The sequence below is a fragment of the Lolium perenne genome, chromosome 5 (genome assembly GCF_019359855.2).
Source record: "Lolium perenne isolate Kyuss_39 chromosome 5, Kyuss_2.0, whole genome shotgun sequence".
Lineage (NCBI taxonomy): Eukaryota > Viridiplantae > Streptophyta > Magnoliopsida > Poales > Poaceae > Lolium > Lolium perenne.
This window is the reverse complement of record NC_067248.2, coordinates 68,779,021-68,791,335: the sequence shown is the minus strand read 5'-3', so window position 1 is coordinate 68,791,335 and position 12,315 is coordinate 68,779,021. Positions and strand designations below refer to the sequence as shown.

Sequence of the window (12,315 nt, the reverse complement as noted above, 5' to 3'; positions counted from 1 at the left end):
AAGTACTAATATAATAAAGTAAGAGTACTAGTTAGTTTACATTTCCACAGGCCAATTTTACGAACAAAATTTCGAAAATTAACCTTCAGAAACTCGGAAGCCAGGTGACACAACAGTCATCAAGGATTGCAGCTAGTGGTACACAGTGACCTGGTCAAGATCTACCTTGAGCCTGCTTGACGCTTCAGCTCGGAGTTGAGAGCCTTCTCCTGTGACAGCTCGGCCTCTAGTTTGTCCGTCCTAACCGTGAGGTTCAGGATCAGTCCGGCGAGTTTGTCCATGGTCTCCGTGTCAACACCCGGATTTTTAAGTCCGAATGCCTATTATATCATTCATCGCAATCCCAGGAATATTGTTGTTGCGAGATATAATAGCTAAGTATCACAGTCATTATTTATTACAACTCAATAGGTCTTACAACTTGAATCACATGATCCATATTACACAAATAGTTGATCTATTGATCAACGAACACAATCACAAGTTCAATGCGGAAGCGTAAAGATAAAGGGACTCTGTAGTCCACAGGCCAACGCTTGACGTCAGAAAGCTCCTAGTTATCATAGGCGTCCTGCTGATCATCCTCGCGGTAGTTCTGTTCATCATCGTACTCTGGCCATTTGAATAGCCAGGGACAAAGCCGTAAGTACTTCAAGTACTTGCAAACTAATACCAATGTAAAATGCTAGCTCTTGGAGTTAAACTCTATTTCTACTTGCATAAGCCAAGTTTTAGTGTATGAGGAGTGGAGCATGTGCTAGCTACTCAAGTGGGAACATTAGTGTCATTCCCACACAATGGTTATCATTCTACCAAATCACCAAGTCACCATTCATATTCATGAAAGTTTTCAAAAGACTGACACAGGAGATTGTATGGCCTTTCCAATTGTCCGTAACCGTGGACACGGCTATTCGAATAGATTGACACTCTGCAGAGGTTGCACACTTGTGCCACAACATTTGATTACATCCGTCGGAATAACTCCGAGTCACCGTAACACAGTACGCGGATCATCAACCCTAACCTTTCACTTATAAACCCTAGTATGAGCACCTCTCCCCATGAGCTTGGCCTCCCAGTGAAAACCAACTGTTAACCTGGGAACTGCACAGGGCTTGGCCGGACAATTTCACCTCAATTCACATCTTTCTCAACAACGGAGGCAGCCTCGGCATAACCCCTATGATGTGTGTTCAGAGGGAACCCATACTAAGATGTATAAACTTCCAGTTAAGCCCTACCCATAATCAGGTATTGTGGGGGTACTTGTATTTGGAAAGGTATCGCATTCAAACCAATATCAGAGTTTTATCAAAAATCACCATCTTCTCTTGGTCTCATTTAACTTCACAATTATCAATGGGATTTTGTCAAAAATCACCATCTCTTCTTGGTCATATTCAACTTCAAAACTTTCAATGGAATGGCTCACCATTCCAAGGTTTCAATTTCATCAAGTCCCATGTTCCCATCTAGAGTAGTCAAGGTTTTAGTATTTTAGCACTAGCACTAATCATGAGGGGTGCTACATTGCTTGCCATCTATAGAACTAACTTTGCTACTCTAACAGTTTTGCTCAACTATACCATTTGAATAACTCACTTAAAAAAAACACAACAAGTAAGACTTGTAGGGTAAACAAATAGGATAAGCTTGTAAGAAGGTAGATAAAATCATGGTGCCTTGCCCAAGGTGGGCTTTGCACTTTGCAAGAGTATTATCTTGCCTTGGTAGTTCTCAAGGTTCTCTTCTTCCTCTTCTTGGTAGAATTCTCCTTCCTCTTGGTAATTGCCGGTACTAGCGTCTAAATTTGAATACAAGGTATAATCACTAAGCAAGTTCAGGGTCTATGCTAAGCACATCATTATCTCACACAAACTATGCTAAGCACACTCATAAAATAATTAGGTGCATTGGTTGTATTTATTAAAGAAAATAATTTCCTCTCATTACATATGTAATTAATAATATTCATTTAGTTCTTGAGAAAATAATTTCCTCTTATTGAAATCTTCTTAAGATTTAACTTCTCAAATAATCATATATGAATTCATATTGACCTAAGTCAAGTATTCATTATCATTATTTGAGAAAATGATTTAAATGAGATAATTCACCTCATACTATTTTATCATTCACTAAATGTTTTAAATCTCTAAAAATTCATATAGGAGTGTTTGAACCAGAGGTGCAAACATCTCATGAACTCATTTGAGACAAGATTTAAATGAAGGGAATTCCTCCATATGATTTACATAATAATTTTGGGACAATTTCACTTAATATACTAGCCATATTGTCCATTAATTCATCTAGGGCATGATCATGCAAAGTGACCACACCATTTTATTGCATAATCAATTAGTGTAAGTCATTTGTGAACTGCAAGAGTTGGAATTATTCCAATATCTATTTTAGTTGATTTTTAATAATTGTTTTAAGGCAGAAAAGTCCCTGCCTTGTTTCTTTTTCCATTTTAATTCTATAATATATCTAGGGTTCAAACCAGTGGCATTGTGTAGATAATTTCCCAAGCTTTCTAAATATATAAAGTTTGTTAAATTTGGCCAAGCCAAGCAGTTTCTATGAATTTTCAAAGTTGGGTCCAGTATTGAATTCAAACAAAATTGTTTAAACGAAATTTGAATTAATTAGGCCGGCGGGAACACTAACTGGGCCATATTCAAAATGAAACGGCCCAACCTAGCCCAGTCCAGCCCAACCACGGTCCACAGACGCGCGGCGCGCTGACAGGGTGGGGTCCGCTCGTCAGCGACGTTTAACACCGAAACGGTATAGGCTGCTGCGGCGCGTTGGATCAGAATCCAATCCAACGGCCGGGGTTCATCGTCACGACGGCGAGAGAGGGGTTCGCCGGCGACTCAGGTAGGGGGTCGGAGAGCTCACCGTGGCTCCAGCTAGGGTGGGCAGTGGGCTCGACGAAGGTGTAGACGACGGCGATGCAGCCTGTAGCAGTGGCGACTCCAGGGGCGGCTCCAATCGACGGCGATTTCACCAGGGCTTCCGCGGCTCCGATCGCTCGATTGAGCTTGCTCCGGCGACGATTGAGGTGGCTAGCAGTGCTGGGCGAAGCGGTGGTGAGTGGTGGTCATGGTGGTGTGCTTGGTTTGGTCCAGAGAGGCCTCCTTTTATAGGCGCGTGAGGTGCCGTGGGTGCTGCGGCGAGGTCGACAACGGCGCGGCGGTTCCGGGGGTCTAGAGGGCTAGGCGACGACGGGGTCGTGTTCACGACGTCACCGCGGTCCTCTGAGCGTCAACGGCGCAGTCAATGGCGGCGTACGGTGGTCGGGCGCTTGCTCGTACTAGCGCGGACGTGGCGGGCGCGTCCGTCCTCTCCGGCGACGGTAGGTGCTAGGGGATGACGAGAGCGTGTCCGGCGAGCTCCGCGTGGCAAGCCAGGTACCAGGGCGCGCGGGCTTGGTCGGGGTACGGCGGTGTACTGCAGGCGCCGCGTGGCCGTGCCGCACGGGTCCGTGCACGGCGACGTCACCATGCCGCTCGCGGCGCGCCAGGGACGTCGTGGGCGCGCGTCGTCCGGGCTCTGTCGGCGTTCTCGCGACCAGGGGCGGGTACAGGCGATCTGCTGGGATCCTGGGCGAGCTACTGGACATGGTGGTCGTGGCGATCGTGGAGAGAAGAGAGGGGAGGCGTGTCGAGGTGCGACATGGCCGGCATGGCCATGGTTGGCCATGCTTTGGTCGTGTCCATGGTGGTTTTGTGCATGGGCTTGGTGTGGTGGTGTCTGGTGGTCATTGCTAGGGCTGGTGGTGCTCAAGATTAGGTCTGGTTTGATCCAAATCAACAATGTGATGATCTTGTTTGTAATAAAAAGTCCCTACTTTGTTTGATCCTAGTTCTTGATCCAAGATGAATTTGGTGTAGTCTCCTTTACAAAAGTTGTTCATTTTAGTGTGTACTTGGATGACATGCAAAGAGTTGGATGTGTTTGGTTTGGAAATTTTGAAATAGAGAGGCTCAAAGTGGTGACCAGATTGTAAAAATCAAAATTGACCATTATCTCATGTGATCATGTTTTTATTCTTGGCTTTGATTTAATTGGAGTTTCTTGATTCTCAAAGTTGTAATAATCATTTAATAACATATTACCACTAATGGTGAAGACCAAATGGGTCTAGGGTCAAATTTTATAAAAATAGCATATGTCTTATATTAGGGTTTTTAGGGTTTTCTTCTTATTTGATTTCTTTCTCTTTTTCATTTATTTGTTTGGTGATCATCATTGGTTCACTCTAGGGTTGTAGAGTTTATCACATACCCAAAATAACACTCATCATGGCATAGCACTCAAAATGCACAAGTCCTATGCAGGGTACTATATGAAATTTGAAAAGTTTTTTGTTGGTTCTCAAATTTGGATAATTGCACTTGTTCTTCTTCCTTTATTTGAAATTTGAGGTGTTACAAACCCTTCCCCCTTACAAAAGATCTCGTCCCGAGATCTAGAAGAAAAACAGTCTAGAGGTTGAAGAGATCTGGGTACTCCTTCTTCATATCATCTTCCCGCTCCCAAGTGGCTTCATCTTCGGTATGATTGCTCCACTGTATCTTCAGAAACTTGATGCTTCGGGTGCGGGTGGTTCGGTATGCCTCTTCCAAGATGCGAATCGGCACTTCGCGGTAGGTAAGGTCGTGATTGATATCCACCGAACGGTGGTCGATGTTTTTGAATACTTCGGTCTTCTCTGGCACTTCTAAGCACTTCCGGAGGAGTGAGATGTGGAACACGTTGTGCACAGCCGCCATTTCTTCTGGTAGCTCTAGTTGATAGGAGACTTCTCCTCGGCGGCTGAGAACTTTGAAAGGTCCGACATACCATGGTGCAAGCTTCCCTTTGAGTTGGAAACGCTGCATTCCCTTCAGGGGGAATACCTTGAGATAGACAAAATCTCCGACCTCGAAGGTCATCTCTCGGCGTCTCTTGTCGGCGTAGCTCTTCTGGCGGGACTGAGCGGTCTTGAGGTACTCTCGGATCTTGTGCACCTTCTCTTCTGCTTCTCGAAGCACATCAGGTCCAAAGACTTGGCTCTCTCCGACTTCGGACCAATTCAGGGGGGTACGACATTTCCTTCCGTACAGGGCTTCGAAGGGGGCCATCTGTAGACTGGCTTGGTAGCTGTTGTTGTAAGAGAATTCTGCGTAGGGCAGACAGTCCTCCCACTTGGATCCATATTCTAGGACGCAGGCTCTCAGCATGTCCTCTAGTATCTGGTTGACTCTCTCGGTCTGTCCATCAGTCTGCGGGTGATAGGCAGTGCTGAAATTCAGACGAGTTCCTAATCCTTCATGCACCTTCTGCCAGAATCTTGAGGTGAATTGTGAACCTCTATCGGACACAATGGACTTCGGTGTTCCGTGTAGTGCAACGATTCTAGAGATGTACAGCTCCGCTAACTTTGGGCCTTGGTAGGTGGTCTTGACAGCAATGAAGTGGGCTACCTTGGTCAATCTATCAACAACTACCCAGATGGAATCATTTCCCTTGCTGGATTTGGGCAGGCCGGTGATAAAGTCCATTCCTACGGAGTCCCACTTCCATTCGGGAATCTGTAGTGGCTGCAACAGTCCTGCGGGTCGCTGATGTTCTGCCTTGACTCGCTGACAGATGTCGCACTTGGCGATGTAGCTTCCAATCTCCCTCTTCATTCCATGCCACCAGAACTGTTCCTTCAAATCCTGGTACATCTTGGTACCGCCGGGGTGGATAGAGTATAAGGTGTCGTGGGCTTCCCTCAGAATAACCTGCTTCAACTCTGAGTCTGACGGTACACACAGACGTCCGTTGTACCACAGGACTCCTTCTTCATTAGTGGTGAATCCCGGGGCTTTCCCCGCAGCTATCTGCTTCTTGATCCCTTCAATGCTGGCATTGCCCTTCTGGGCTTCCTTGATCTGACCAGTCAGGGTGGGTTGTAGCTCTATACTAGCTAGAAATCCCTTACCGACTAACTCCATTCTAAACTGCTCAAACTCCTGGTGCAGGCTGGGTTGTTCTTCTGCTATCATTGAGTTTAGCTGACACGGCAGTCTACTCAATGCATCCGCTACCACATTGGCCTTGCCGGGGTGGTAGTGGATCTCCATATCATAGTCCTTGATCAACTCTAACCATCTCCGCTGCCTCATATTCAGCTCCTTCTGGGTGAAGATATACTTCAGGCTCTTGTGATCAGAATAGATCTCGCAGCGATTACCCATGAGGTAATGGCGCCACACCTTCAGTGCTAACACTACGGCTGCGAGTTCGAGGTCATGGGTGGGATAATTCTGCTCATGCTGCTTCAGTTGCCGAGACAGATAAGATATCACCTTTCCTTCCTGCATCAGTACACATCCAAGACCAATCTTGGAAGCATCGCAGTAAACGTCAAAGGGTTTGGTGATATCCGGCATGATCAGGATTGGGGCGGTGGTCAGTCTAAGCTTGAGTTGTTGAAAACTCTCTTCACACTTGTCCGTCCATTCGAACCTCTTATCTTTCTTTAACAACTGAGTCATTGGTCGAGCGATGCTCGAAAAGCCTTCTACAAATCTGCGGTAGTATCCGGCTAATCCAAGAAAAGCGCGGACCTCGGTCTGGGTGGTTGGGGCTTTCCACTCTGCAACAGTCTTGATTTTGGCGGGGTCTACGGCAACTCCTCCTGCAGACAAGATATGTCCCAGGAATCCTACTTCCTTCAGCCAAAATTCACATTTGCTGAACTTCGCATACAACTTATGCTCTCTAAGGGTCTCCAGGACAGCTTCTAGGTGTTGCTCATGTTCTTCCTCCGACTTGGAGTAGATTAGGATGTCATCGATGAAAACGACAACAAACTTATCCAGAAAGTTCATGAAGATCTTATTCATGAGATTCATGAAATAAGCAGGGGCATTGGTCAACCCAAATGACATGACATTGTACTCGTACAATCCATATCTGGTGGTGAAGGCAGTTTTGGGAATGTCTGATGCACGAATCTTCAGCTGATGATATCCAGTTCTGAGGTCAATCTTTGAAAATACGACAGCACCGGTCAGCTGGTCAAACAGGTCTTCTATCTTGGGTAAGGGGTATTTGTTCTTGATGGTGACATCGTTAAGCTTACGGTAATCCGTACATAATCGACTGGCACCATCCTTCTTATCCACGAACAACACTGGGGATCTCCACGGTGATGCACTGGGTCTAATCAGACCTTTGGCTAACAATTCATCCAGTTGCTTCTTCAGCTCCACAAGCTCTGCTGGGTTCATGCTATAGGCTCTCTGGGCTATGGGTCCGGTTCCGGGAATTAACTCTATGATGAACTCGATGTCCCGGTCTGGGGGCATACCGGGTAAACCTTCGGGAAACACATCAGGGTATCGACAGACAACCCTGATCTGATCCAAAGTTGGCTTGGTTAAACTCTGGTTGCAGGTAAATTTTCTGGGTAGGAGTTCAGAGACATGTTCTACTATAATACCAGTGCTACTGGTCATGGTGATGGCTTTCCTTGCACAATCAATCATTCCATGATGCTTGGCCATCCAATCCATACCTAGCACTACCTCCAAACCTTTGGTTCCCAGAATTATCAGATTGGCAAAGAATTCTACCTCATGTATTTTCATGGGTACATTTTTACAGAATTTTCTGGCTTTAGTGGTTGATCCGGGGATTTGCACTATCATGACGTGTTTCAAGCTGATAGGTTGAATTTTACTTGTTGATGCAAAGTCTTCAGTGACAAAAGAATGAGATGCTCCGGAATCAAACAACACTCTGGCAGGTACTGAGTTGACAGGAAACATACCCAAGACAACGTCCGGTGCCTCCTGGGCTTCTTCTGCCTCCATGTGAACACTACAAGAAATATGGTGACTTGCGACCCTCTATATTAGTCACTGGAAGGTCATTGTGCAACATTTATGACCACATTATGACCAATAACTGTTGGTCGCCAGTTGAGCGTCACTGACGGCGCACAACGACCTTTTTTTGTTAATTGGTCGTAGAGGACTACGACCAAAATTGATGGTCATGGATTCCATGACCAAAATCTTGGTCACTCACAATCTACCATGTACACGTCAGATCTGACGTGGCGAATCCGACGTGGCAAGAATGTGACCAAACCAAATGGTTCTAAATCGAAATCAGCCCAGTCCAATTCAGCCATCTTAATGGGCCAAATCTGACATTTCAGCCTTTTTTCTTTATTGGGCCTTAGCCTTCGAACGTCTGTTTCTATTTTCTGCTTGGGCCTTTTTACAGCCCATTCTGTTTGTGGTCGTTATTTTTACAGTCCAATCTCATTTGGTCTTTCAGCCTTCTTTACATTCTGTTTCTTTTCTAGGCTACAGTTTTTAAACTGCATTTTCTTTTTTAGGCTTCAGCCTATCTCACGATATTAGTATAACTCATCAGGTTCTTATTTCTCACAGTATAAGAATGAGAAACTTTTCTAATGTAACAAGCATTCTTACTACAGACTTTACATAGTGTTCATACAACCAGATATGCTTACTACAATATAACATGCCAAATTATAAGTAGCATCTGCTTTGTGGAGCTCCAGGCTTCAAATTCCGGAGCTTCAAATTTCTTCAACCTAGAGCTCCTGGAAAGAAGAGGAAATGACAATACTTTTAGAGCTTGATGAAAAGGATATTTACTAACATGTGTATCATTAAATAGAATCATGTCTGCAATGATGGCTGTAGCCCAAGATACATAAGCAGTTATAGAGTGAGACAATTCAGAAATGTAGCAGCTGATGGATGTTTCTTTAAAACTGAATCTGGGTAACCATAAATTTTACCCGTAGCAGCGCTGGTTGACCATGCGAAGAGCTTCAAGTAACTGTCTCCCAGCATAACTCCAGCTTCAACATCAACTAAGCAAGACCAGTGTTGTCAAGGCCATATGACTGATCAAATAAATACCTCAAAAACCAAATCAGCAAATGCTGATATGAATATGGTTAGCATACCATACAATACCTGCAGTATCCCAAATAATGTGTGACCTTGAGCGCCACTTCTCCCTCCGGGTTCGCTAGTGAAGTGCAACATTCTTTCACTACAGACTCGTTTCCCACCGCATCAGTTTGTCAAAGCGCAACATCTTCTCGTGTTTATAGACCATGGCTACGAAAGAGAAACATTGTGATATCAATATAAAACACTGAGAACTATCACAGCTACCCCAAAACAGGGCAGTTTTGCGGCTAAGCCAAGCGAAGAACCTGGCATGCTCTGCCATCCAGAACTGGAGATCAAGCCACAAAAATAATCATGTTGCTGCTATTAGGATAATTGACAGCTGAACTAAATACATGGTCTTTGGTACATGTCTATTGCTAGCATATTCTATGTAACATAAGTACATGGTACGATGCATGCTCAAACAATGCTGCATTAGCAAACGAACCCATCCATCCATTGGCAGTTCTATAAGATTGAAGTACAGTCTATAACATTAACCTGATAGTGCTCTGGGAACATGTGCGGACGGCGAGGCCTGTAGAGGACAGATCCATCTGGTTTGGACAACAAGCTTCAGAAAGGGCGAGCCAACAATGCGACTATCATTTCTGCTTTGTTTCCAGACCTGAAAGTGCATGGTGTGTTTATCAGTTGTGGATAAACATGATACACTGAAATATAATGTATTATGTATGCAAACATATGCTATTATATTCTTTACAGTGGGGAATGAAACAAAAGTAGAAGAGACAATTACAGAAGCAACAGGAACACAAAGATCAGTACAAGCAACATGATCTTGGTGTGAAGCAATGAATGCCAATATCAAGCTATATAATGTTTTAAACCGTTGAAGCAGATTTTTTAGCACAATAATAACCATCTCTTTTATATAGCATGAACACTCAATGTTTCAAAGACATAACAGATCCAGATGCAACAAAGGGTACGCATGGGTCTTGTTTGCAATCCAGAAACACCTAAATATCAACCGCGCATGCATGCATCAGGCCATACCCTTTATATCGAGTCCGTGGGCTCTCCAAGAACCGGAGTTGGAGCTGGAGCCTGAGCAGCAACCTCAACTGGGGCATTCTCCTCCCAGATCAACATGAAGGAAAGTTTCAATCAGCAGAAAAAAAAAGCCAACACTTGCATTTGTATCAACAAAATATAGCAGTGACCTACAATGTATGGACTGCTAGTTGATAGATGAAGCTGGCTGCATATTTTCGCACCAAACAGGGAGCAACACAAACAAGGATGGTCGATTTCGCACACAACCAAACAAGGATGGACTGAAATAAGTTTTGGCGCAGTCAAGCAGGACCAAATAGAGCGTATTTGAAGTAGCGTGAAACCGTGTGATTCCCAACATAAAGCAAATCACATAAATAAAATCACATATTTGGCACGCTAATATCTAAACCAACTACATATATTAAGACATTAGGTGAACATGTATACAACAAATCATGCATAACCAATTGAAAAAAAGTACAAACACCGACATGTAATAGCTTGTCCTGGCAGGCTAGCACCATTGACTATAAAATCACATGGATAATACTGAAGATTTACATAGTTCAGAGAAGGCAGTGCCGCTGCTGTTTAAAGTGCAGCAAACTCAAAATGCAACTAGGGTGCAGAAGCCAGGGTTGACGCATGGAATATACCCATCTATAAAGCACATGCATGGAAGAGTGAATAAGAGTTAGGCACTAGCAAGAGGAATTAATTAAAAAGAAAGTACACTCACTAAGCTACCTAAGGCAGACACATGCAAAAATGCATAAACAGAGGTTGAAGGGATACTAAGAGCAATGAATTAGCCAGCAAGAGCACTACGTGAGCTAGCAAAGGTAGGCATGGTATATTTTGGTGCTGCAGTAATGTCAAGATATAGAAGGAAGATAAACAGATTATTTCAGTAGCGAGGCATTCTGTCATGATATAGAAGATAAACTGTAGTACTATCACGATATAGAAGACAGAGTAATCTGCTACATACATGCAGTTGTCTCAAAGTTAGATATCAGTATAAAACGACGAACTGATACATCAATAGAATGAGTACCAGGTTAAAAATGTATGGAACATCAAAAAGATAGTACGGCAATCACTAAAACAATCCTAACAAGCAGCAGCTTTTTTATTCTCTCATAAACTCGAATCAGATACATTAGAAAAAGATGTTCTCCAACCTAGTGATTTACTACCAATTAACAATATAAGTGAAGTGCTATAAGGCAACCACGGCTAGTAGATATGACAACATAAAAGAGAAGGCAGGAGGAATTGTTAGACCAGGAGGCGAGGACAGAGTCGCTAATGCTTATGGTGCGCACTGCGCTCCAATCGCCTTCCTCCTCTTATCTCACCTCCACCACCTATCGATGCGGTTCATGATCTGAGAGAAACATGCAGAGATGACCGGTTAAAAACGAACAAGAAAAAGAGAGTCTATCTAGTGCAGACGAGAGAGGGTAGGACGAATTGTTCCTGGAACCAATAACTTGGTGAGGGGAGGTCGTCCAAGGCCACGGATCTAGCGTTGTCGAGCACGGCGGAGTGCATAACCATGGGCGGCAGGGCAGGGGATCCCGTAAGGGGATATGTCAGGGCGCGGTGGGGGAGATCGGTGGTGGGCGCTAGATGACGGGAAGGAAGGAGGTGAGCTCGCGAGCGCCGCCGCCATCACGTCGTCGTCGGCGCGGCTTTGGCATCGGTGAATTTCCCTATCCCGCGTGCTAGAGGCGCAGGAAAGAGGAACGCAAAAGATAGAAGTCTCCTGGGCGGCGGATCTGTGCCTGAAGATAAGACGTCTAGGGTTAGGAACTTGGAATTTCACGAAACTAACCCTGATTATTTTGGTGCTGCAAACGACATTTGTGGGTGTTTTCGGTCATTTTCCGTCCAAAGTGGGGAGGCGGGAGAAGTTGGCGCTGCAAGCGAAATTTTAGTTTGGAGCGGGGCGGCGGAAATGGGGTATTGAGAGGAAAATTTGGGTTATACTTCGTACATTTTTTGGTATATATGCTGTGCAAAAGAATTCTAAATTTCCGTCCAAAGTGAGAAGGCCGGAGAAGTTGGCACTGCAAGCCAAATTTTAGTACTTGAGTTCGAGCCCAGGATGGTTTATAGTTTTAGTGTTATTTTCTCAGCAATGGTTAGGTCTGTTTCTGGCCCTCATCTACCAGATCGGTTCATCTTGTATGGTCGTATACCTGTTTTTGGGCCCTTTTGACAGCTCGGTGTTATTTCTGACTTGCAAGTTTATGACCCCGCCTATAGCGTTTGTCAGGTTAGTATGTCCTTTGAT

At 44.5% G+C, this 12,315-nt stretch overlaps 1 long non-coding RNA gene across 2 annotated transcripts; it reads right to left on the bottom strand.

Annotated features, from left to right (window-relative positions):
- Nucleotides 1-8,440: 8,440 nt before the first annotated feature.
- LOC127319612 (uncharacterized) lies at nt 8,441-11,808 on the bottom strand. Of its 2 annotated transcripts, XR_007862578.2 has the most exons (6): nt 11,301-11,808; nt 10,011-10,673; nt 9,492-9,618; nt 9,009-9,155; nt 8,828-8,902; nt 8,441-8,626 (listed from the first exon to the last, which is right to left on the bottom strand). It is a non-coding gene; the product is annotated as an uncharacterized lncRNA (long non-coding RNA). The 2 variants fall into 2 exon arrangements; XR_007862577.2 differs by having other exon boundaries at nt 10,011-11,798.
- Between the last annotated feature and the right edge of the window lie 507 nt (nt 11,809-12,315).